General features: G+C 36.5%; 1 protein-coding gene and 1 pseudogene across 1 annotated transcript in view; one reads left to right on the top strand and one right to left on the bottom strand.

The window, feature by feature from the left end:
• Window positions 1-27,628, bottom strand: part of IL1RAPL1 (interleukin 1 receptor accessory protein like 1) — a 598,169-nt gene that overhangs the window by 553,263 nt on the left and 17,278 nt on the right. The window lies entirely within an intron of this gene.
• LOC149991707 (pancreatic progenitor cell differentiation and proliferation factor pseudogene) lies at window positions 7,824-8,169 on the top strand (annotated as a pseudogene).

The following is a 27,628-nucleotide window of genomic DNA, read 5'->3' on the forward strand; positions in this document are numbered from 1 at the left end:
CCGATGCCACGTAGAGGGCAATTTCACAGTATCTATTAAATTTAATGATGCCTGCACTCCATGACTATCAGTTCCACTTCTTAATATCTATCCCAGAGAAATACTTGCTTATGTGTACAATGAGGCGTAATCACGGATTATAATGGAGGTATTGTTTGTAATGGTGTAACATTTGGACTATCTTAAATATCTACCAATAGGGAAATAGTTTAATAAAAATTTTGTGTAGTCTGTGGAATGTTCTTCATCAATTAAGAAGAATGAGTGAAGTCTATATGTACTGATATGGGAACACCTCCAAGATAATCTGCAAAATAATTTACACATTTCAGTTACGAAACATCTGACTACTTGTGTTCTGCTCTTAAAACAGTTACTTCTGTGTAATTTAGAGAGTGGATATGAGTATTGGCCAAGGGAAACAGACACTTCTCTCAAAAAGACATCCAAATGGCCAACAGATATATGAAAAGATGCTCAACTTCACTAGCTAATAAGGAAATGCTAATCAAAACTACAATGAGATACTATGTCACACTTGTTAGAATGGCTATTATCAATAAGAGAGGTAATAATAAGTGCTGGAGAGGTTGTAGATTAAAAGGACCCCTCATTTACTGCTGGTTGGAATGCAAACTGGTGCAGCCACTATGGAAAACAGTATGGAGGTTCCTCAAAAAAGTAAGACTAGAGTTACCATATGACCCGACAACCCCTCTTCTGGGTATCTATTCAAAAAACTTAAATGCATTTATTCACAAAGATATATGCATGTCTCTTTTCATCATAGCATTATTCATGGTGGCCAAGAGACATGGAAACAATCCAAGTGTCCTTTAAGAGATTATTGGAAAGAGAAGATGTGGTACATATATAAAGGAAGACTTATTCAGCCCAAGAAAAGATGAAATTCTGCCATTTGTGAACACATGGATGGACTTTGGGAATATCATGCTAAGCAAAATAAGTCAATCAGAAAAAGCTAAGAACCATATGATTTCACTCATATGATGGGCATAAAACTGAAAGGAACAAATGAACAGACAAAAAAAACCCAAGACTCATAGACACAGACAACACTAAGCTGGTCACCAGAGGGAAGTGGGTGGAGGGCAGTAAAGGGTAAAGGGGGATAAATATACGGTGACAGAAGGAGATTAGTCTTTGGGTGGTGGGCACACAATACAATGTACAGATGATGTATCATAGAATGGTACACTTGGAGTATATATAATCTTATTAATCAATGTCACCTTAATAAATTCAAAAAAGAACTTAAGACATTGTATTTTATTTTTATTATTTTTATTAGGAATGACTTTGTGTTTTACTTCTCTAATTAAATATACATGAGAATTATTAATATTTTTTAAAAAGGAAAGAGTCAAGGCAAATGTCTATGTATAATGAATAGTTAAATAGGTGAAAAATGAATGGAGATTTTAAAATTTCCCATTTCTGTGAACATAAAATATATTTCATGTGTATGATAAAATTTGATTTCAAAGAGACAAATATGAATGTAAGTGTGGCAAAAACCCCACTAAATGAATAATTAATTTTATTAATTTTAATTTCAAAGATACACAATTTTCTATTTCCATTTATTCTTACTAATTTCCATTGAATTACTTTCCTGTTGAAATTAAATGATCTGGTCAAATGCCAAAGGCTAAGTGACATCCCAGGTCAGTGAAACTTTTTGAGCAGATTTCCAACTTGTATTTGGGAACAATAGAAAGTAATACTGAATAATGAAACTATGGGTGTACAATGGAATATTTCATATGCATGGCAAAGCTTTGAAAATACCTGCATGTAAAGTGTGCTAATAAATGTGAATTTTCAAACTGCATTAGCCTACCTTTGAACTGTGCCTAATACAGAATTTTCTCTTGTTCTCCTACCTCCACCCATGTGCGTGTGTGTGTGTGTGTGTGTGTGTGTGTGTGTGTGACTAATGTGGGGCAAGAACAAAGCTTAATTAAAAACAACTTCTCATGATTTTTGGAAAAGTTTGGTACTTAACTAAATGAATATTATGCACATAGATATATACATATATAGGTTTTCTGATGTAAAACAATATAAATAAATCTTTTCTCATAGAATAGCATGAGGTTGGCTATTACCTTACAGAGTGTTTCCCTCTCTGGAAATTCATCGTAGAATCCTTTTCATCATATCTCTTTCAGATAATGCTATTTTAAATTTTCAGGAAAGTAGGCATTTAATAAAAGCAATGAGTTATTTTATTTCTTGAGTTTCTAAGGTGTGCTTCATTGTATGGAATAATACTTAATAAACACAGAATGTAGCCCTAAGGAACGAAGGAAAGCATTCAACTTAGCCCCAAGGAAAGGGAAATTCTTGAGCTAGAACAAAAAAGAGGGAATCACTTGACTTGTACCACTTCTCTGTCCACACCCTATTTATTCATAGGCTCACTGGAAAAAAAATACAGAAAATAAATAGAAGAAAGCAAAAATCACCTGAAATCTTGTTGTGGGAGAAAACCATGATGAATAATTTGGTTCTTTATTTTCTGTATTTTTTTCCAATGAACTTGTATTTTCTTTTAATGGAAGAAAAGTTAAAGCTGTTTTTATTTTTAATGGTAAATACAGGGAGGAAATCAACAAGTGTATTGTTTTCATTATTAAAGTAATTAACACTTGTTGGCAGACATTTTAGAAATTGTTATCTCCATGAGGAACTCATGAAAAAGACCTCTAGAGGCAATGATGATGAGCTGTCAAAGGGAGTTTTTCAGTATTACTTTGTTTGAAATTTGGTTCTAGTAAAAAAAAGACTTCTTTCTCTGTTAACATTAAGACCTGTGAACCTGGATGGTGCCCTCTTGTCCTGCTTCTTTGACCTTGCATAGTCCACTGGCTTTGTGCTTCTTTTAATGATATTTATGTGAACTTAAAGAGAAATGTATTATTACCATCATTTTTAAGCTGCATGTTAGTATAACTAGAAATTTCCGGGGATACTAGTCTACATTCTGAGTCATGTTTACAACTGTAAAATCAACATACAATTAGAAAAGAGACCAAATTAGTCTTCATATTGTGATGTATGTATGTCTCCCTTTGTCCACATATTCCTCTGCTAATGTCCATCTTTAGTTGTGACTCAGGAAGGTGAAGGCAAAGCTGCCCAAATGCATCACTAAGGGCCAGAGGCAAATGCACTTGCTGAGTGATTCATCCTCAAACAGGGCTTCATTCTTGACCTCTCCTGATCACACCAATCTTCATTTTATTGTGTTCTTACTGCTAAATTAGCACCCCCCCTTATTTGCAGTTTCACTTTCCATGCTTTCAGCTCCCCATGGTTTGAAAATATTTAATGGAAATTTTCAGAAATAAACAATTCATAAGTTTTAAACTGCGTGCCATTCTGAGTAGTGGGATGAATTCTCATGCTGTCCTGCTATGTTGCATTCTGGACAAATCATCCTTCTGTCCAGCATATCCACACTGCAGACACAACCCCATCCCCTATCCCCATCAGTCACTTAGTAGCCATCACAGATACCAGATCAACTATCCACTATCACAGTGCTTGTGTTCAAGTGATTCCTAATTTACTTAATAGGAGCTCCAAAACACAAGGGTAGTGATGTTAGCAATTCAGGTATGCCAAAGAGAAGCTATAAATTGCTTGTGTGTGTGTGTGTGTGTGTGTGTGTAGGGTTTGGTACTACCCGTGGTTTCAGGCATCCACTGGGGATCTTAAAATGCATCACCTACTAATAAAGGGGGGTTACTATACATGGGGGTAAAATTAGAAAAATATGACACCTACTTTCGGCTTTGAAAAAGCCATATTTTTAATAATAGCACAGTTTTTCTTTTAAGCTAATTGTCTAAAATTAAAAGCAAATATTTAGGAACCTAGCTAAGCAAACTTTTAATATCTATAGAAACTTCTTGGAAATGTAAAGAATAAAAACCCATAATTTAATACTTTTAGATTCACTAAAAATATAGCATCCTATGTTCAAATGCACTTGGCTCAGGTATATATGTATATAGTATATGTAATATATATAAAGGGTATATATAGTATATTGTATGTATAAATAGTATATATATAATATTTCCCATATAATATTAAAATTAAACATCAAAAGAAGTTAAATTCATATTTCTTTCATGAACATTATAGTAAACTCAGCCAACTATCTATTCATTCATTTAACAAGTCATTTATTCAAGCCTTTAAGAATAGAAATCCTGCTGTTGCTGAAGCCAAAATAATATTTTAAGGCTTGATTTCTTTGTCCTTAAAAGGTTCAATCCAGAGAAAGTGTTATATCAATATTTTAAAACAATTTTAAATGTAATATATAATAATTATAATATCTGTTAAATATTTTGTTTGTCAGGTACTGTTTTTAATTTTGTATGTAGTACCTCATTTAATTATAAAAAACCTATGATACTTATATCATTATTACAACTCCTATTTTGTAGATAAAGGCATTGGAGTCAATTGAGGTTCAGGTTGTTTCTTAAGGTCACAAACATAATGAGTATAAATTCGAGGGTCATGAACTACTAGGCATCTCTTTTAGCCAGAACCATATTCCCTATATTCCCTTATTGCTGTTGATTTTCATTTAGAATTGAAAACACTAGTGTATTTTCTCTTTAAATAAACTCATTTTATAAATGTGTGCTTTTTAAATCTTGTTGACAATACTTTAGGATAAAATAATCTGCAGTCAGCTTAAAACTTAAGAGTGACAAAGGTCACTTGAATTTTAAACTTCAAGAACTATATTAATGAATATTTTCACAGAAAGATGACAAATGCATGTATTCTCTCCCTATTTATTTAATTTTTGGGGTGACACTGGTTAACAAAATTATGCAGGTTTCAAGTGCACAATTCCACAACACACCATCTGTACACTGTATTGCGTGCTCCCCACCCAAGTAAAGAAGTCAAGTCACCCTCCATCACCATCTATCCCCCCTGTACTCTCCTCTACCTCCACACCTTCCTCTCCCCAGAAATCACCACACTGTTGTCTGTTTCTGTGAGTTTTTTCTCTTTTTTGCTCATTTCCTCCATACCCATCCAGCACCCCAAACCTGATAACTGTCAGCCTGTTCTGTATCTATGAGTCTGTCTCTATTTTGCTTGTTAGTTCACTTTATTCATTACATTCCACATATCTGTGAAATCATATGGTGCTTATTTTTCTCTGACTGGCTTACATCACTTAGCATCATGTTCTCCAGGTCCATTCATGTTGTTGCAAAGCGTAAGATTTCCTTCTTTTTTTTTATGGCCAAGTAGTAGTCCATTGTGTTATTACTTACACATATATATTTTAGTCTAGGCAAACTTCAGTTAATTTTTAATGTACTGCAGTGAAATTTCCAAAGCCATTTTACAATAAAACGGTATATTTATAGTTAGCATTTTACATTTTGAAATGTTTATATTCTTGTGTATATCCTTCAGAACAAAAGAAGACAAAGACATGCAGCGACATATCCAGACAGCAGAATAATATAGGTATATATATTTTTAATATGGGTAATTGGCTGCAGAGGTCAGGCTTATAAAAAATGAATAACAGACATAACTCAGGTATATTTTCATAAAGAGGCAAAATGTCTTCAGCTAGCATATACTTTCCTAACTATTTACATATAAATGTGTGTCTTTGAACAGAATCAAGGATACTTTAAAAATTACATATCTTTTTTGTTAACTGGTAATTTTTTCAGAAGCTAATCACCACTGACTTCTTTCTAACTAACTTAACTTCCCTAATGTTGATAAATATACTTTCAAATATAGGGAGAAAAAAAGAGAAAAATATCTGTCACCAAGTCTTTGTTCTGTAAAAGCTGCAAGGAGCCAACCAGACCTCAAACCAATTCTATTGGTTTAGAAAAATACATAAAATCAAGCATTCTGTTTTTGCTGATTTGCTCCGATAAGCTGTGGTCCTGCCAGATTTCAGGCTCAGAACCTCCAGATCTATGATTGAATAAATTTCTGTGTTTTAAGCCACCAAGTTTGTGGTAATTTGTTACAGCAGCTTTAGAAAACTAATAGGAAATGTTATGGTTCGATATACTTTGTGAAATTACCTAATAGCTAAAGTAAAGTGTTACATACTTTCATTCCAACATTGAGTGTCATTATAAGCCAAGTTTATCCTTTAAATATATGTGGATATTTTAATGATTTTGTGCATCTTCCGCTTCTAAAGAACTTAGAATGGTATCCTGAAAAGTAACTTGTAGCATTTCATACAGTTTGATGTTTTAATCATTTTTTGGTCTACCAATGGTCTAACATAATTCTGTTTTTATTTTTTTATTTATTGTTTTTCTATTACAGTTGTCCCACTTTTTCCTCCATTGCTCCCCCCAACCCAGCTCACCCCTTCTCACATAATCATTTCCCACCCCGTTGTCCATGTCCATGGGTCATTCATACTAGTTCCTTGACTAGCCCCTTCTCCTACTAACATAATTCTTAATAATAACAATCATAGTAACAATAATAATTACCTTACTGAACACCACACCACAAGTCAAGTATTATGTCAATTTCTTTACATATGTGATCACTTATAGTTATAATAACCCTATTTGGTAGTTACTATTATTATCCTCATTTTACTGGGAACAAAAAAGCCGAGTCACTTTCTTAAAGTCATAAATCTAATTACCTTGGTTTTCTAATTTCAAAGTCTGTACCACACTTAACCACTAAGAAAACATAATCTCTTTAGATGTTACATTGCAAAAATAGCTCTCACATTTATGTAGACAGAAAAAGAATATATATGAAACAAGATGTTAAAACTGAAGATGGAACTAGGCACCATGTTAAAACACTTGTGAAGTACTAGCATGAGTTACAAATCACTTAACAGAGATTTTTCAAAGGAAATGGGTAAGCATCTGTTTCACTCTGGAACACTTTGCTGACTTTCAGATTATAAGTGGTTTACAAAAGCAAAAAGGTAGTAGTCTATGCAGATATTTTTCTTTTTTCTTTTTTTTTTTTTTTGGAAAGAGCTGTTCTGTGTCTACTTGGGGAAGAATTGGGGGTTATAACCTGTCATCTCTAGCTAAGTGAAGGAGTCTTCTATGTGATCCCTCAAAATTTATGAACTGTGTTCTTTGCAGTTGGGAAACATGAAGGAATAAAGTTCACCTGACACCTAACATCCTGGTATTGGGGACAATTAAATCTGAGTATTAGAGATTGTAATTTGAACCAGCATTCCAACACTCCTGCAAAGTACAGTAATTCTCATGGGGGTCATGGGTGTTGAAACCACCCAAGAGAAGGGTGAACGGCAGCAGGTTTAGATTATATACATTGCCTTTCTCTTTTTCTGAAGAAATATCATGTAATATAATGGGAAGGTATTGCTCATGTGGAAATATGGAAGCAGAGAAATATTGAAAGCCATTGCTCTACAGGAAAGAGCATACATTCTCAAGTCCTCTGAAGATGGTCCAGATTCCAGTCCATATGACAGTGGGATGTCCTGTAAATTCTATGAACCTTGAATTTTCAACTGAGTAATGGAAATAATAATAAACCACTCAATTGCACGGTCACTGTGAGAATAAGAAAAACTGTTTATAATGTTAATACCACCAAGGGTAAATAGTTAAAACATAAATTAAATAATTATCCCTTTTTTAGGCTGCTCATGTCAAGAAATAGTGAAGTTTATGACCCTTTAGAACAATGCATTCTCAATACTACTAACCTTTACCAAAAGTGGTCGCCACCGAGGTTTCCACAAGCCCACAAGCAAGAGCATGGCAGTCATCCCCTCCAGTGGCTTGCTCGTGGCCACCCACGACTACTACCAGCGCTGCCTGGGCTCCATTTCTCGTAACAGCTCCTGCGGAAGTGCAGAGTACCCTGAGGAAGTCCTCCCCCACTACCCTGGTGTCCCCAGGGCTGACCCAGGTCACTGGTGGGCAAGCTTATTTTTCGGGAAGTCCACTCTCCCATTCATGGCCACCATGCTGGAATCCCCCAAAGCACTCGGAGTCCACCCAGGCCTCCAGCAGCGTGATCACAGGTGACCTGGCTCGGGAAGCCACGAGGAAGCCTCCTGGCGGCCAGCCTGGCAGCATCAACGCCGGGCCCGTGTCCTGAGTGGCCACCACCAGCCACCAGACTTCCAGAAGTGCTAGGCTCTTTTGAGTCCCTCCCGCCGCCTCCCTCTTTCCCCTTCCCCACCCACCCCACAGACTAGGCAGGCTGCAGCAAGCAGAAGCAGTGGGTTCTTTTATATCAGAAACAGCGTAACACCAAAAAGGAGGTTGAGAAAGCCCCCTCTTTACTACCGAAGCCACATGCAAGCCTTCCTGACCCCTGTGACCATGTGCCTTGGCCCCAGTGGAAAATAAACCAGGAGCAGCCAGCAAAAAAAAAAAAAAAAAAAAAAAAAAAAAAAAAGCACCAATATACAAGATACATCATATAATTTTCTGCACTGAAAGTACACTTGCTGTTAAGTACTTTGCCTCTATTTGGTGTAAATTCAAACTCAACGAGAAACTTTGTCTTTGGACAAAAATCGATAGTGCTTGGAAAGGCGTACAAATGAATTGGAGAGAGAGTCCCCTAGACTAGAACTAAGGTCATAAATATGTCTTTTCACGCAAACCAATTCATCACCAATAAGACAAGATGCATGATCCTTTCTTCAAAGACAAGTGTCAATGAATTTAATAAATAGCTGGGGATGTAGGTTAGGGGGTGGAGGGACTGAGCAAAAAGCAAAAGGACTCATGGACGTGGACAGCAGTGTGGTGATTGCTGGGGGGGGTGATATAAGGGGACTAAATAGTAATGGAGAAAATACAATAAACTCAATAAAAAAAACCTTGAATGAAACTAGGTGTCACTTTCTCCTATCTTAATCTCCTCAACAAAAAAAGAGAAAGAAGAGCTTTGGGGTTTTTATGTAGCTACATATATAAGGTTTTCAAAGAGATACCAATATTCTTATAAGAGAGAAAGTAGACAGATAGGTATTTCAATGACCTAGAACACAGTGATTAAGAATGTTTTTATGCGATATATAACAATCAATTGAAATGGTGGGTGACTTTACATGGTATCTGATTTTTAAAAGTTTCAAGTAAGTGGAAAGCATACAAATGGCAAAATACAATAATAAAGTTTAGAACTCAAAACAAGTCTGAGAAAAGGGCAGTAGCTATTCTTGCCAATTAATTTTAAATAACTGCAGAAAGAAGAATGTGGATTGTGACCAAATAGAAGCATGAAAAACTTCATTTGTCCTCTGGAATGATTTAATTATTTTTCTGGGTGACCTTTAATTGCATCTTTTATTTAAAAAACATTTATCTAGTGCTTACTATGTGACAGATAGCATGATAAGTGCTGTGGATACAAACATGATTGATACATGCACACTTTTCTCCTGGAAAAGGTCAGCTGTGTGACTGAGATATGTGGGGTGGGGCAAAATAGGTTTACAGATTGAATACTTGAAATATAGTTTATTCATGTATTATTACTTATTAATTATTGTATTACTTTGCACACAAACAACTGTAAACCTATATTTCCCCACCCTGCATATGCATACATAATCTCCTTTAATTGTATACATCATAATATTGGAAGGTTCTTCAGAGTGACAATAATATAGATAAAGTAACCTAAATATCTGTCAAAATGGAGGAATTTCCTGTTGCTATGTGAAAAAGGGAGAGAAGAATCAAAAAACAATTAAAAGATATTCTACACAGAGCTAAATATTAAAATGTTAATACAAACAGCAGCTTTTTTAATTACAAGAAGTTACATCTTTCCAGATTTAAAAAATGCAGAATAGCTTGGTCCTTACTAGCAAATTTTACAAATTGAGTACATCGCTGAATAATAACAATATAGAACTAATTGCATATTTTTTGAGCCACACATGTATAAAGTGGTGATGTAGAACTGTTCATGGAGAGAATCTAAGACCATAGGAGGAAATAAACTAATCTTATAGATACTTGAAAATGTATGTATGACACGCTTCTAAATCCAAAAATCATACCCTTTTATAATAAGAGTGTGTATGTCATGTTCAGTTATGTGAGACTGTGTGTGCTGTTGTAGATCAGAAAATAAATTAAAAATATTTGAATTGGAGCATGGAACAAGAATGAAAGAGCAAACTATAGAAATGATCCCTGAAAGTATAGTCCTGCCATTTGCGATAACATGGATGGAACTAGAGAGAATTATGCTTAGGGAAATAAGCCAGGCAATGAAAGAAAAATACCATGTGATATCACCTAATACAGGAAACTAAAGGGCAACACAAACAAATGAACTAAATAGGACAAAGAGCAGAATAGTAGTCAGTAGGGGGGAGGGGAGAGGGAGAGAAGGGGGATAAGTAAGGGAAGGGTCTAGTCAAGGAAGGTGTATAAATGACTCATGGACATGGACAACGGGGAGGGATATGATTGTGCGAGAAGGGATAGGCTGGGTGGGGGGGAGCAATGGGGGAAAAATGGGACAACTGTAATTGAAAAACCAAAAATAAAATTAAAAAAAAAAAGAATGAAAGAAAAAAAGTGGAATGAAAAATACTTGGTAAAATGTGCAAGGCTTGACTGACTGAACAGGAACTTCAGGATGTAGAGGAGCAAAGATAACTCCCTTGTTTGTAATCCAGGTAACCTTAGTGTTGGGTTAAGGGAAGGAGAGACTTATTCAGTATGAGTTTGGACATAGTGTGGTTGGTCTGAAATTGGAACCATGACATAGAAATATCAGATGCAGATACAAAGGTTGGGACAAGGCATGGGGACAACAAGAGGGTGTGCAGAGTGAGCAGAGGAAAGGAACTGGGATGGAAACATGGTGGCACCTGTATCTAAAAGATGAGTGGAGAAAGAGGAGCTTCTGGGCAATCTTATCAAAGTGTTCACAGACAAATAACAACAGAGAATGATGTCACAGGTGGCAAGTGTGTTGAGACTTCCTGGAACCGAGTAATCAAAAGGTTCAAGTGCAGATTTAAAACTTCATAAAGACTAACTAGCAATTATTTCCTACATTTACCAATACAAAAGTCATCATTTATCATAAAAACAATAGTTTTGGCGCAGTGAGGGGTAGAGGCTGGATTACAGTGTACTGGCAGGAAATGGGAGATTAGGCTAGGAGAACTGACATTACTCCTTTGACTAGTTTGGCTCAGAAAAGAAGAGAAATAAAAAGGTAGTACCGTGATAGAGAGGCAAAGATGAAGATGACCATGTAGAGTGGAAAAACAAACAGATACAATCGGGGGGCCTTCAGAGTGATACGGCCTCACACACTGGTGGGAAGAGGTAAAATAACTCTCCCTCAGCAGGAAGATAAGACCCTTATTCCACCCTGGCTGGTGTGGTTTAGTGGATTGAGTGCCTGATTTGCTAACCAAAGGGTCGCCAGTTTGATTCCCAGTCAGGGCACATGCCTGGGTTGTGGGCCAGGTCCTCGGTTGGCAGTGTGCCAGAGGCAAGCACACATTGATGTTTCTCTCCTCTTTCTCCCTCCTTTCCTCTCTCTCTAAAAATGAATAAAATCTTTAAAAAAATAAAGGATTACATGACTTTTTTTTTTTTTTTTTTTTTTTTTTAATACCTTTATTCCCTAGACAGAAAAAAACAGCATGATGTTGGTTGTGGTCAAGAAAACAAATTATGATATAGGGAAATCAAGAGCATTTATAGGTGATGGTCCCAAGTGTTTAAAAACTTCATCTTCAGAATATGAGCTGAGAGGAGAAGAAGAGGAAGGAGAGGGGAATACGGGGATTGAGGAAAATAGTGCACTTCTGGAATTGTCCTGTATAGGAATATTAAGGAGATCTGAGCTCAGACAAGTAAAATATTGGTGAGTGGTGCTTATACTGCATAAGACTATAAATAATGAACACACCAATAAATAATGAACACACCAAGTGAAAAAGACTCCAGAAGTTTGGCTTACATTTATACTATTTTATTTCATAATGTAATTGGAAAATTAAAGGATTTTTTCCCAAATATGGATTTTATGACAAGATTTAAATTTCACAACAGGGAATATTGTTCAGAAAACAAACAATTTTAAAGGGTAGGGCATTAATAAGAAAGTCATTTATTTAATAAAGAATGATTAAAATGGACTCACATTGTTTGTATTTTGACTTATGCTTCTTTTTATATTTGTTGCTTGTATTTATAGGCAAAAACCTGTCTTCTAATTGTCATAAGTACCTTTTCCATGGCCCTCTATGACATGTGCACATGGAGTAGTGACTCATAAATGTAAAGTGGCATCCCATAGGATTCTGGGTTATTAAGCCCAAAATTAGAAAATTATTGTCTGAATTTACTCCTCTTTTCAAAGGGAAAGCAGTGATACAATCTAACTGCTGTTTATGAAACAAATCTCTTTCCCCCCCATTTTTAAAAGATTTTATTTATTTTTAGAGAGGGGGGAAGGGCAAGAGTAAGAGAGGGAAAGAAACATCAATGTGTGGTTGCCTCTCATGTGCCCCAACTGGGGACCTGGTGTGCAACCCAGGCATGTGCCCTGACTGGGAATCGAACCAGGCCAGCATGCAATCCACTGAGCCACACCAGCCAGGGTGAAACAAATCTCTTTTAGATAATTGTAAGTCATGTGTAATTAAAAAAATACCACTGCATGCACAACTCTACACACACAGATGCAAACACCTTCTATATGCTTCCACACTTGTTCATATTTTTCAAAACTATAAAAAGTAGTAATTATAATAAATTACAGCTTTTCCTGCATCTGTGTTTACAAATACGTATTAACCGATATACTTCACTGTAACAGGCAAATTCATTTAAAGTGAAAGTCTGTTTCCTTTTAATTATTGTAAACTGCTTCAAAGGGATGTCAGTGATCTAGCAAGAGGTAAGCGCCTAGTAATGTCCCTCTCAGGAAACAGGATGGAACCCATCTCAAGATACTTCTTTCAGACCTCTCACACTACTTCTTAGAAGACATTCTATTCTTGTCTGCGGGCAGGATTCTCTATGTACTCCTTTGTATTTAGATATACAATGTATTTCGTATCAGTGGCCACATGTGTTGCTTGGTCAGAGGGATACAGATAATCCTGATCTTGGTCTTCCATCACTGTACTTAATTCTCCACTTTGTGAGTATAATAAAAGCCCTTTAGAAATCCTCATCCTTCACATTAATTTATTTGGAAACCTTAAAAACTTGCTACTTTAATGTTTGAGAAAGTTCGTGTATAAGGCCAATATCATTGAGTTTGCAGATTACGTAGTTTAGGTCATAAAAACATATTAAACTCAGCTTATTCCACGATGAGAAATTTTTCTACAATATTTAGAGTAAATAATTACAATATTAATGATAATGAGTTTCCCAACTTAAAAAAATCATACCAATTTCCTCTTTCTGTGACAATGACACTTTAAACACGCTTCAATCTATGTTTCAATATTAAGCTTAAGTAAAGAACATCATCTTCGTTCTATTAATGCTATTTCACATTGTATTTTGGTTTAAGATTTTTAAATGTAATTTCTTGTATAGACCAAAGTGAATTCATTGATTAAGTTCTTTATGATATTTTCTTCCTGCCTTTTTCCATTTGGATCTGAATATGATTAATATATACAGGAGTGATCCAGAATCTAAATGCCATTTTTATAAGTCTAGGAAAATCTGATCAAAGTTGTTTGTTCTTGTCCCATAAAAAACATATGAATACAAAATAAAAATTGCATCAAATTTCAGAACCTTTTGGTAACTTCATCACAGCTGAAGTTACCAAACTCAAGTATTAAAAATAAGTCTATTTATGTTTTGTGCCAGTGTGACTCTGTACTCAACACCAACCCACAACAAATGCCTATTCCTTTCCTCTGTACCCTTGCCCTCTGCTACACTGACTCCCTGGTATCCCCTGTCCTGGGGCTACATGAAAAGTCCCAGTGGAGGGGTACTTTCAAGAATTCATTCTTTGACTAGTAAGTAGACAAGTGCATTAGAAAAATAATATTAAATTGATCAAAATTTTAAAAGTCATGATCTTTGTGAGACCCATTAAATCAGTAGTGAAACATTAATGTTTCCATTAATTTATTTGTTTATCAGGAAGCAGAAAATAAGATAGCATCAAAATGCCATTCATTCCAACTTCCTAATGCAATGAGTGGGAACATCCATTGAGATTTATGTGACTCATTATCAATAAGAAGTATAGTTGATGAAAAAAAATGAAAGAGAGAACATTTTTTTTGAGAACATTTATAAAACAAGTATTTAAATTTATATCTATGGGAAAATTCAACCAAGTATTTTATCATCACTTAAGTGTTGATACTTGTTCTTTTTCATGTGCCTTGGAAGATGCCAAATTTCTAAGAAGGGATTAAATCTAAAAACAATTCAGTTATCAAAATAACTGTTGCACTATACTGATGAATATTTTCCCCAAAATATTTGTAACGGCAGGAAAAACCTTGATTGTGTTTTAGTGGCTCTTTCAAAGTTTTATCTTTGCATATTTTATCACCAAAATTAGAAAAAGTGAGCAGCATAACATTATCACTATGGTATCACAGTTGTTCCTGTCATATTATGATTAGCCCTGATTGAAATGACATTTCCAACATGCACCACATTTGTGAAAATGGTAATTACATTCTGCATTTACATAAGGATATTCTTTTAGCCTGCCAATTGGTTCCACAAGTTCGGCAGGCGTCTCTCTGTGAAATAAAACAAACACTGAACTCTATGCATGCTTAAATCATTGTTGTTATTTTGTAATAATCAGCTTTTACTTTTTCCCACCAATAATCACTACAAACAGACAGATTTATACTAATAGAAAAAAAGGGCAAATACCCCATCAAACTCATGTGGAGCAGTTTTGTATTAAAATGTTTTGCTTCTTTCCAAATAATGCACAACATGCAGGGCCCTTGGTTCTTTAATTCTATATTATGGTGTGCTTTTCCATGTCAGCAAGATGTTTATATGGTTCAAATTAATTAGTTCAATAATCTCTTTTTGATAATATTCAGCCACAAAGAAAATCTCTGCTGGGATATAATAGTTCACATTTTCAAAAGGAAAGCCAAAAATTCCTTGTGGTGGCTATATGATGTTTCTATACAAATAAAAGTTCATATAATTATTGAGCACTTTCTATGAATCCAGCACATTACTAGCTTATAACACTTAGTTTAAGTATCAGTTCTACCTCAAATAGCTGGTTGTAGGTTGCTAAGTCACTTGTTAGAGCTTCCTTTTCTCATTATTTAAATGGAGATAATATTATTTTCTGGGCTTATTTTCTCAAAAAAATGTGTATGCCAAAGGGTTTAGTTAGCAGTACTGTATATATGACTGTTTCTTCACAGGATTTTGGGAGGACTTAAAAAGAGAGGAAGCATGAGAAATACACTGAAAAAACCTTTCAAATATCATGCAAATGGAAATAGTATCTGCATTATTGAATAAATTCACACATGCACACACACAGGCACATGAATGTGAACGTGACTAAGGTTAAAAGATTGCTCTCCCAGAAGACATACAGCACTGTATTTAATGTGCAATCATGTCCCCTTTTACTTAAATATTCACTACTCAACCCCCAGGGGATGAAACAAATCAGCATATAAATCATGGAATCCAAAGCATACATTTTGGTAAATTTTATGAAGCTCCTTAAGGTTTTGCTTTCTGGAGGAAATTGCTGTCACAGTTACAAAAATTTTGATTCTTCTCTGGTGCATCAGGAGATGCTGTCCTGAATAGGCCATTACGTATAGAATCACTTTCCAACAAATAATTATGAACAAGATACTTGAAAACATAATAAGAAGAAAATGACAATATTTATGAACAAAATACTGCTGATGAACATTTTAAAAGCCAAAGGTGGTTAACTTTCTAGATGAATTACTAGAACCCATCAGTTCCCTGACCTTTGAGGGATAAAACAAAATACAAACTTGCTGTCACTGCCATGTTAACACTGCTGTGTTGACAGTCATCTTGCATAATTGCTTGCCTGTTTCTTGACACGAGTACAAAGCCAGCAGCCATTTTATTCTTCCAGACTTGGAGTCAGGGTTTCGACAAGCGTGACACAAGTTCCCAAAATAATTGGGGAACACTAGAGAACTCCTAGATTTATGATGCAGTCTCCCAGAATACAGTCATTATTCTCACTTTATAACTCAGTATCAAAAATTTAAAAAGTGTGTCTGCTTTTAATTTTCATTTCTCACGATGTGACCCCAACAACTTCGGCAACAGGACAGAAGGGAAGTTCTGCTGACCTTGAGGTCATCTAGGCAATTGTCCACATTTGACTTTTTGCATGTTCATCAGAGATATTTCATAAATACTCTCATTTCTGTGGCTTTGGGGTGCTCCCTGTAGCACATTCCTCAATTCAAAAATAAAATAAGATACACTCTAGCAAAATGAATCAACTCTTAGAAGAGTAGAGAAAATGCTTTGGAACTGAGAAGACAGTCAGAGAAAGGTCTAGCAGATGTGAGTACCCCACAAAGGAGGAGAGAAAGCAAACTGGTAAAGAGTTTCAGAATGAGAAGTGATGGACCACACAATAGTGCCTGGGGATGTGGGAAAACTAGACAGAATTTATTTGCTAGCCCCTTATGCTCAGCTTTTTCAAATTGGTTACCTTTATCTCCATCCTCATACCTGCTTCTCGTGCCCCATAACTATAATCCTTGAATTTTCTTTGGACTGAACTCTTGCTCTCTCTCTTCTTTATCACAACACCTTAGTGTATCCCTACATTTACTTCCTTCTTTTGAGTTCACCTCATTTCCTGTTCACTACCTTGGCCAATATTGCTAGGAAGTTCTGAAGAGCCTCTTCCACTTTCTTCTTTGAAACAAAGCTCCAGATAAGCAGGAGTGACTGAAAATGCATTCTGTCCCAACACATCCTCTCAATGCTGCGAGCATTACTTTCTAAAAGGGTTATCTTGGAATAGCTCCCCTAGCAAATGTCTTTTGACCCCTTGTTTCCAGAATGGTGTACACAGATTTTAGGGATATTACTTCATCACCCAAAAGATCTGGTTTCTGACTATGGTCTTGTTATGAGTCTTTATTGCAGGCAGGTTTCTGTCCTGCCTATAAATTAGAATCTCTAGAAGAGCATAAAAAGAACCACAAGAACATTTAAGAATACAGATTCCTTGGCACCATCTAGATAAATAAAAGCAGAATCTCTGGGAAGAGTGAGCAAGACCTGGACAGTTATAATAGTCTTTTCATGTGACTTGAATGTATGAAAATATTTGATAACCACTAAACCATGTAATATAGAAGCCTAATTCCATACCTTGACATAGAAAATCCTGGATTCTCTAGTTGGAATCAACTTATATGTTTATTAAAAACCAGACTATTCTCATTATTTAGTGAATTATGTTATTACTTATTGTACTGTTTTTAGTCAGACTCATGACCTACTGCTCCATCTGGACCTTTGTCTGGAATCCCCCTTTCTCCTATATCTGCAATCAGCACAGAAAGTAACAGCTCCCAGACTTCGTACTTGCTTTTTCCTTCGCCTGGAATGATCTGCTGACTCTTGGCTGTCTCATGAATTATTGCTTATCCTTCAAGGCCCAGGTCAGATAAACATCAACTTCACTCACTGGGACACTTTTCTAAATCTCCTGGGCTATCTTGGCATGTCATTTCTATTTCTCCCAGAGCACTCTGCATGTCACGGCATAGCATGTCTATTAGTGTAGAAGTTATCTGAGTGCATGGCCCTCTTATCTCTGTGCCTTTAATGCACAGCAAAGCACCTATCGTGTTTTGGTGAATGTTTTATAAGTGGATCTAACAATGAATTGCTACATTGAGAAGAGGTGATTTTAAAAATAAGATATTTTACAGTCATTGTACTTTTACTCAGTGCCAGGCATCCTACTAAGGACTTGATACGTATTATTTCATTGAGTTCTCAGAACAACCAAAAGAAAAGGGTACCACTGGTATCCCCATTTTACAACGGAGTAAGTGCCAAGTTGCCATCCAGATAGTCCAATTTTCAAGGCCTTGACTTGAACAGGGCTTTCTTTTTCACCAGATGATATCTTACCTGTCCTCTAGTCTCCCTCTGGAAAGTGTTCCCATGACAAATCTTGCCTGTGTTCTCATCTATATTCTCATAGCCCTTTGTTTCTTGAACATAACAGACTGCACATAGTTAGTCCTTTACTCATCTGCCTCTCCAATCATAAAGAGCTGAATGAATGAGACTGTGTCTCAACAGTGCTCAGCACATAGTTCAGTAGATGTCAGTTGAGTGAGTACCTAAATGAACAAGCAAATAAAATAGGGAATAATGTGGAAATGGCCCTAAACACTTATTACTTTTTATTTTTGATTAAAAAAAAGAGCAGTGTGCCCTAATATTTTTCTCAGTTGTAATAGAGGGATTCCTTGCTTAACTAAATTTGAGAACTATGAAGTTAGTAAAGCTTTGTTTTTTTAAACAAAAAAAAAAATAAATAAACATTTTTCTTTATTCTTGAAGAATACTTCAAGGAAGATTGTGTTGTGAAGTATGGACGCCAGTAGCAACATATGGCTATTTAAATTAATTTCCATAAAACAAAATAAAAATTCAGTAATTCAGTTTTTCCAGCTACATCTCAAGGGTTTAATATGCACATATGGCTACTGGCTACTGTACTGGATAGCAGAGACATAGAATGTGTCCTTCATTACATACACATCTATTGCATAATGTTAATTACGTAGACCCAGAGATACTAGTACTCTTGAAAACAATCTTTGGAAAGACCTGTTCCTGAGATGTCTCCATAATGGGAATTTTATGATAACAAAGTGTAATGCGACTCTGACATATTATTTCCTGCTTGATTCATATTGGTTATATTTAGACTAGAAACGAAGCATGTCACTGTTTTTAAATTTAATCTTCACTTCTTTAGTGACTATTTATACTTGGGACGTGGTAAAAATAATTATGAGATAAAAGTACTCAAAGCAAAAATAAGCAACAGCATTCATGAGCTAGTTTTAAAACCATTACACACTGCTTTGATCTTTACTTTTGGCAATTTCTAATTGTGACAAATCTCTCTAGAAGACAATTGGCCATATCCCATTTTATTCCAATCATTTGGATAGTTTTAGAAAGTTCATGGGAAAAGTAGTAATTTAGGAAATGGAAATTAGATTTTTCAGTTCATTTTCTCAGACAATGAAAAAAATAAATTTAGAATAACATCGAAGAGAAACCTTTTATAAATTTAAATAAATAGAAATGCGTGAAAGGTTTTAAATAGAACCAGATAAATATTTCTCTTGGCAATACAGAAATGAATGTGTCAAGCTTCATTTATGTCTGAGTCAGAATTCAAGTTAACTTGTGAATTGACAAAGAACATTTAGGAATGAGATTAGAAACTACTTAAGCGGTGGCAATAAATTGTTTATTCTCTGACTCTGCTAAGCTTTCTTATTGTTTTTTATCACATAGATTTTTGATTTGAAAATTTTTGTAATCAATAAAACATACTTAAAAATAAATAAATAAAAAAGGATTTCCTATCAAAGGACATAATTTTGTGTACTAGATGACTTCACAGTTCTAACTAAATGCAGTGTAAGCATATAATTTAATCATTTTTGTTTTAAACACTTAAATATGGCATTTGGGAAGATAGTTTACAATTCTATTCTTAATGAACTGATTTAACTCTAGATATAACTGCAAATAAAACACATTTCCAAAAAAAAAAAAATTTTTGTATTGTGATTTCTCAACTGAGTACCTCTTGAGACAATGACATAAGATGCTTAACTCTGTCATGCTTCTTATTTATTGCTCTCCATTATGTTAATGCTCACATTCCAAAGACAGTTATTTCCATTTATTCCTCTCCTTACTCCATTAGCCTTCCCCACGTTGTCTCATTAGTCACATTCCAGAAATGATTATTTTGCCCTTTCTAAATCTGTGTTTTAATGTGTCTTTTTGTTGCTATGTTACTTTGTTTTGTTTTCTGGATTCAGTACCTTTGATTTCTGCTTATTCTAGCAAGTATCATAGGACAAAAGATGTCACAATATAATTTGCAAAACTGTAAAAAACATTAACATCATACAAATAGGCAGTGAACACATGTCAAAAGTTTAGAGAGGGCCAGGATGACAAAGTTAGTTCTAAAAGAATTCCAGAGACTCATATACATAATCAGTGAAATTGACCAAGAGAGACTTTGTATTTCCCTTAGCTTGACACAACTTCATGCAGGTTTCTTCCTGATTATAGCCTTCCTTTTCTTCTAAATTTCCTTAGAGCACTTAGGTTGGAAAACTTGCAATTGGAAAATCTTGCTCTGTCTCTTTGAGATGTAAATCTTCTATATATCCTGGGATTGTCTTTCTCCAGCACGTGCGAAGGACATCTCTGAAATGTAATCCAGAAGAAGGACAGCACCCTGTCTCTGTGGTAGGGTAAGAGTCTAACTTCTCATAAGCACCACATAGCAAACAGAGATGATCTAACCCAACCTTCCCCTTAATGTTTTCCAGTATTTGTCCATTAGCTCACTTCAGTGCTTTAAAACTCCTTTGCCGGTCTTTTAAAATTTTTAAATGTATTTTTATTTTTAATTACAGTTGAGATGCAATATCATGTCAGTTTCAGGTGTACAACATAGTGATTAGATACTTACATAACTTATAAAGTGATCACGCCAATAAATATAGTACCCATTTGACATACATACACCCTTCAATAGTTTAGTTGGTATTGTCAAAGATTCTCACTTGCTTTTCATTTCAACTAAATTGAGTTCAGTCTCTCACCTCTATTGCATTCATATTCAATGAAGTCTTCTTGCTGTTTTTAACAAGGGTCTGGGGTTATCTCTCTAATAAAAAATAAAGTGTGGGAATAATATTACAAAGTTAGATGTAAAAACTGGCTAATGTCAGTTTTATAAAGCAATAAAAATGCAACCTTTGGGGTTTTCATTCTTTCTGAAGAGAATTAATCTGTATTCCTCCCAGACAAAATTAATTTTCAGCTTAACAGTTTGCTACAAGTTAACATTTCACTTGACAGAGTCTGAGATAATAACCCTCATCATGCATTTTGAACTGACTTAATGAAACTCTTAAAGTTTCTGAAACATATTGTGAAATACTGGTCAAGCAGTTTCAGTGAATTTTATTTTTTTAATTACTTTTATTTCTGAAGCATGGTGGGTCATGGTTTTATTTTCTCTGGAAGTTTTCTAATGCCATGTATTTAATCATTTAGTTACTTGTCTGTTTTCATCAATTTCTCGATTTCATCAATTCCGAGATGTACTTTTTGCTCCCACTTTATCATCTTGAAATGGGACTGTCTTTTACAATTGCTTTGATAAGAAAGCATTGTGTCATAGCTTATTGGTACAGATATCGATTGTGTCTTTTACAATATTTGCCTTCTTACATTCAGCGTAATGAGATAAGTGTTCGCAGAGAATTTATGAAGGTTGCTATCTAGAGAAAAAACACACAAATGATGACAAAACTTTCTACTCCCCAAAATAAACTTCTGCAGCTATGGGTCCAGTTACTTCAAGTCTACACAGTGGCTCAAATTTTACACTCTCACAGTTCCCTTTTACACTGCACATAGTTCCAGCTTAGTTCCAAATCACTGTTGCTACAGCTTGTTGCATATTTCCTCTGCTGCTCTGGGTTTCCATACCTTCTATTTATAGTCTCCTTCAGCTCCTTATTTCATCAAATGTATCTAAATTCATTAAGCTCTTTGTATTTATCCTGATTTTACATGCTTTAGAAGCAGCAGGGAATAAAAATGTTGAAGAGCTGACTGTGAGCAATTAAACATGTGGCAATTCATCAGAGATTAGATTCAGGAGTAGTAATGGACCCTGGGACCTGGCGTGAAAAACATGGATTCTATGGCCTCTGGGTCTGCCATAACCTCAGCCAAGTGAGTCATCCTCCTCAAAGAGATAGTGCGACAGGATCATGATGTCTGTCATCTGTAGTTTCATGAGTTGATGCCAAATTGTAACCATCCCTTCCTCCAAAACACACACCTTTACTGCACTAGCATCTCTATAATGTTTTGTGAATCATTCATTTACTCATTCAATCATATTACAGCACCCGCACATACCCCCTTTCTCAAAGTCTTTCACTGCACCCTATGGTATTTCGGCAGCCGTCCGTCTCGAGAGACGATGGTGTAGCTTCTCAAGAGTCTATCTGCACCGCCGAGAATGGTTGTGCAGTCCGACTCGGGAGTGACACGGTATCTGTCTCCTCCCGTGTTGAATCGACATCTTGCGATGACGCTGGAGTGTCCTCTCCAGTGAAGCTGAAGCTACAGAGCCTGGGCAGGGTGATATGGAGGGTCTGCTGTTGCCCGTGCAGCAGACGCCCCCTCTCTTCGCAGCTGAAGGGTCCAAGGGAAAGACGGAGTCAATACAGCTTGGCTTCAGGTGCGCCGCAGGAGTTGCCGGTGTTGACTACAACGTCAAACCGCCTTAGGGACTCCGGCTCCGGATTTTCTGTCGGGGTTTACTCCCTTAGCCTTTCCCCTGAAGAGGTATGCCGCAAGGCAGCGGAGGTTTTTTGGAGTCAGAGTTTTCCTTCTCTGATGTGCCCTGACTGGAAGATCGAACCAGAGACACCTAGCTCGCAGGCCGACGCTCAATCCACTGAGCCAAACCAGCCAGGGTTAGTTTTTTGATTACTGCTTCAAATTTGTTAGTTATCAGTCTATTCAGGCTTTATGCTTCATCTTGATTCAGTGTTGAGGGGTTGTAAGATTCCAGAAATTCCTATTATGCCCAGGTTGTCCAGGTTTTTGGCTTATAGGCTTATAGTTCTTAATAGTAATTTCTTACAATCCTTTGGGTTTTTTTTTTTTTTGTGTGTGTGTGTGTGTGTGTGTGTGTGTGTGGTACTGGTACTCTTTCATTTCTGATTTTATTTCTTTATGTCTTCGCTTTTTTTCTTGATGTGTCTGGTTATAAGTTCAATATTTTTTAAATATTTCAAAGAACAAGCTCCTGACTTTATTTATTCTTTGGATATTTTTTAGTCTCTGTGTCACTTAATTCTGATCTGATCGTTTTTTTAATATGCTTTATTGTTTATGCTATTACAGTTGTCTCAATTTCTTTTACCTTTGTTTCCTTCCACCCAGTGACACCCCTTCCTCCAGTTGTCCCCCCTGCTTAGTCCATGCCCATTGGTTGTCCATATAGTTCTTCTGAACATCTTCCTATCTACTCCACTCCCTCCTACTATGCTTCGTAACTCTTGTACCATCTCCCTCCCTTTCCCCCTTTGTTGTGATTATCACTTCACCTAAAGCCATCTCAGTTGGAGACTATTTGTCTCCTCACAGTCTACACTTCAGAGATGAACTTGGCATTGTTGTTCCTTCTCCTTATTGTGGCTCCTAAATAATGACTCATCTCCTGTCTTCCCCCAAACCCTGCTCAGCTCTCATGGTCTAGGCTCATTAAAGGAAGTCTTTGGCACATAGTTCAAAGATTTCCTCATCACACCAAGCTCTGCCATCATCAATCTTGTTGTCTTCAAGATATATGAGGTTAACCCATCATAACACCATGAATGTTCATCAGGATAGGCTAGGTTAACAACAAAGGTTTCTCCCTGAAGTGACATGTCTTCCATGGTTTCTTGGAGATATGCTGTGTGTCTCTTCACTCCAAGCCCCAGGTTTGATTGGTTGAATCTGCACAAACTCAGACCTGATTGTAATGTCACATAATACCATGTTTCCTCTTAAAATAGTTGTTATAATTGCAATTTCACGTGTATTTTATAAGATTTCTGACTGTATTTCTTGATCTTTGACCTATAAGGCCTATGTTTTTGCTAGTCTAGATTCTTCAGCGATTAGCCTAGTTCTAGCCACATAATAGGTATGGAATATGTTTATTAAATTAAAAATGGATGTAAGGATGAATAATAAATGGAGAGATGAATGAATGGATGGTAATGACATTGATTGGGGAGGGAGAAAGAAAGAGAGTAGGTTTTAGGGAAGGTATAATAAACTCTAGCCACTGAATGGGAGGTGCTTATGGGAAATCAAAGAGTAGGTGACCTGTGGTCTGGTTAAAGCTGGAGGGAGAGTTGGGGGTAGACATACATTTGTGAGTCATCAGAATATAAGCAGTAGCTGATTTAAAAGCACTAAATGCATACTTGTTTGATTGATTGCATTGATGGCTCCAATTTACAGCTCCCCTGTATCACCCCCCCCCAAATGCAATGTCACTCTGCAGCTCCCCACAACAAGAAGTAGTTTACTTTTCCACTCCTTGAATCTGGGCTGTCTTTGTGACTTGCTTTGGGTGACAGAATGCAGCAACGTTTTCACTCTTGAGCTTAGGCATCAAGAGATGCACATGCTTCTACTGCTTTTTTGGGAACCCAGCCCCTTCTAGATGAAAAATCATGTTAGTCTGTGGAGGATTAGAGACCATGATCAGGAAAGCCCAATATTATACCAAGAGAGGCCATATGAGACCAGCCTATATATAGATAATCCTAAACCATGTGTAAAATTTCAGGCAAAGTGAGTAGAACTTCCTACCGACCTACACTTGACAGCAGATACATGACAGAGCTCATCTGGTCCACAGACTCATGATCAATATCAAATTCTTATTGCCTAATTGACTATGTTTTGAGATGATTCGTTACATAACTACAGCTTACTGACCTTTGAAGGAGATGAATCCTACAAAAGTAAGATTTAGAGAACCATTTTAATTTCTGTGTCCTTACTTTTTTCATTATGGAGCATTTCAAACATATGCAAGAGTAGAAAACACTACAAAACTCTCATGAACTAACATCCAGTCTCAACAATTATCAATATATTGTTGATTTAATTTCATTTGTATCCCTATACATAGTCCCAACGACCACCTAGATTCTTTTGAAGGAAATTCCTGACATTGATTATCTCTTTTGCAGAATAATCTCAAGTACATATTTTAGAAAATACATCCTGATCTCTTTGAGACAGAAAGTAACCCAATGCCCCGATAGAAACTTGCCAAAGTGATTAGAATACATTTTCAAAGAAATCAATTTAAATTAACTCATACAAGCTTGAACTTCAAAAGCCAGAAAGGAAAGAGAAAGCTAGAAGAGAAATCTCCTTTTGAGTGATAAAGGAGCAGAGCTGGCCCTGTGTATATGTATGTAGGGATCCCAAGCTCCTTCTTTGGAATCGGGAATGAGCGTCCCCTCTCAAGCACAGAGGAAGAAGAGAAGACCTAACAATAATTTGTCTCCAAGATGAGACTGAAGGTTTTCCTGAAAAAAAAAAAATCAACAGTAAAGGTTATTTCCCATAAAATAACACATATATTGGAAGGGGTGGGGGTGCAACTTAATACAGAGTTCCAATGACCCGAGGATTTTCTCACAGCCAAGTGCCCCGTAAGTGTGTCATGTGCAGAAGAAGGAAATTTCTCATTAGCATGGGCAAAAAGGAGGCTTACTGAAGCAGAAATGAAATTATACCTTTAACTATTTTTTTCTAAAAATATAAATGTGGAGTTATTAGTGATTCAATTGACAGAAATGTTTTAATAATGACACTATTTTTAGTAAACCCTGGCTGGTTTGGCTCAGTGGATTGAGCGTCGGCTTGCGAGCTAAGTGTCGCTGGTTCGATCTTCCAGTCAGGGCACATCAGAGAAGGAAAACTCTGACTCCAAAAAACCTCCGCTGCCTTGCGGCATACCTCTTCAGGGGAAAGGCTAAGGGAGTAAACCCCGACAGAAAATCCGGAGCCGGAGTCCCTAAGGCGGTTTGACGTTGTAGTCAACACCGGCAACTCCTGCGGCGCACCTGAAGCCAAGCTGTATTGACTCTGTCTTTCCCTTGGACCCTTCAGCTGCGAAGAGAGGGGGGGTCTGTTGCATGGGCAACAGCAGACCCTCCATATCACCCTGCCCAGGCTCTGTAGCTTCAGCTCCACTGGAGAGGACACTCTAGCGTCATCACAAGATGTCGATTCAACACGGGAGGAGACAGATACCGTGTCACTCCCGAGTTGGACTGCACAGCCATTCTTGGCGGTGCAGATAGACTCTTAAGAAGCTACACCATCGTCTCTCGAGACGGACAGCTGCCGACGACGACGACGATTTTTAGTAGAAAAATACAACAGTATATAAAATAGGTGTTAAGTTCAGATATTTTAACACCTAACTCTCAAGTAGTGACAGCTCCCCAAATATAGTGCAGGACAAATGAAAGGTATTCATCTAGGTTCACCCCCTCATTAATAATAACTTGATAGGTACTAGGAACACAACAGTTGATGTATTTCTATTTTAGAGTGAAAATTTTGTACAAGTCTTGCTTACACTTTGTTTTGTGTAACCTATACAAAGCTGCTTTGATGGTTGCTTCTGTTTTTTTCATGAAAGGGTCAGAGAGGTTAACAGTATCCTTCAATCTTCACAGTTAGAATTTTGAAGATCTAAGAACTACTCCGTGACTTCTGGTTCCTAGCCAGTGTTTATACTGCTATAACATGATACTTCTTTAAAACAGATACAAATATAAAGATGCTTCAATATTGGTTTCACACATACACTAAAACCTTTTGGTTGTTTAAAAACATATTTTACAACATCTTCCATATATAACTACTTTTTGGGAAGTCAACACTGATGATTCATCCCTAACATTGAATCCATACTCAAATCCTATGAAAGTGATGGCCTAGTAGCTCTTCTGGCTTTTTCTGCATGCTCACTATCCTGGCCTAAGTCTGGACCCTAAACACTTTCCATCTGGTTAGCCTTCGTAGCTGATGATGCCAGTACCGCAGCCAAATGGCAAGCATATAAAGGTTGCTTCCTACAAATACCAGAAAACCTCATTCTGCGGTCCTTGGTCAGGCCTAGGGACCGAGCCTGGTCTGCATGATGGGCAAGCCAGAAGTGCTAGAGAACCAATGCTTCTACAGGAAGCCCTCAATAAGGAACAGATGGCAGGTGGTGCATAAATTACCCAGCTTCCTCGTCCCTTGGGTGTGATCATTCTGAGGCCATGCCAACATTTTCTCCCAGGGTTCTCCAGGGAGCCTAAATTCCAGTTGCCCACAGGAGTAACTGGCTTTATAATACATATTTGGTTGGCCGTCTTCTTTTCCTCCTATTACTTCCCCATCTCTCTAGTGATTTTTACATAGGATCTGCAATGTGGGGAGCCCAGTCTAAGACAACCTTATAGTTAGATGTTATTCCAACACCTCTCGTCAATTTCCTCACACTGCTGCCAGATGAGCTCCCTAAAACTCAAATCTTATTTTGCCATCCACCTGCTTAAAATCTTTCATCAACATTCTGTATCTTTCAGGATCAAGTTTTACATCTTTAGTTTTTCAAATGCAGTCCATGAATTGATCCCTTCCTACTTCCATAGCTACATCTCAGAGCAACCCAAGTCACAGATACTTTG

Source organism: Furipterus horrens, unplaced genomic scaffold (assembly GCF_987537825.1).
Source record: "Furipterus horrens unplaced genomic scaffold, mFurHor1.1.pri manual_scaffold_17, whole genome shotgun sequence".
In the NCBI taxonomy this organism is placed as follows: Eukaryota; Metazoa; Chordata; class Mammalia; order Chiroptera; family Furipteridae; genus Furipterus; species Furipterus horrens.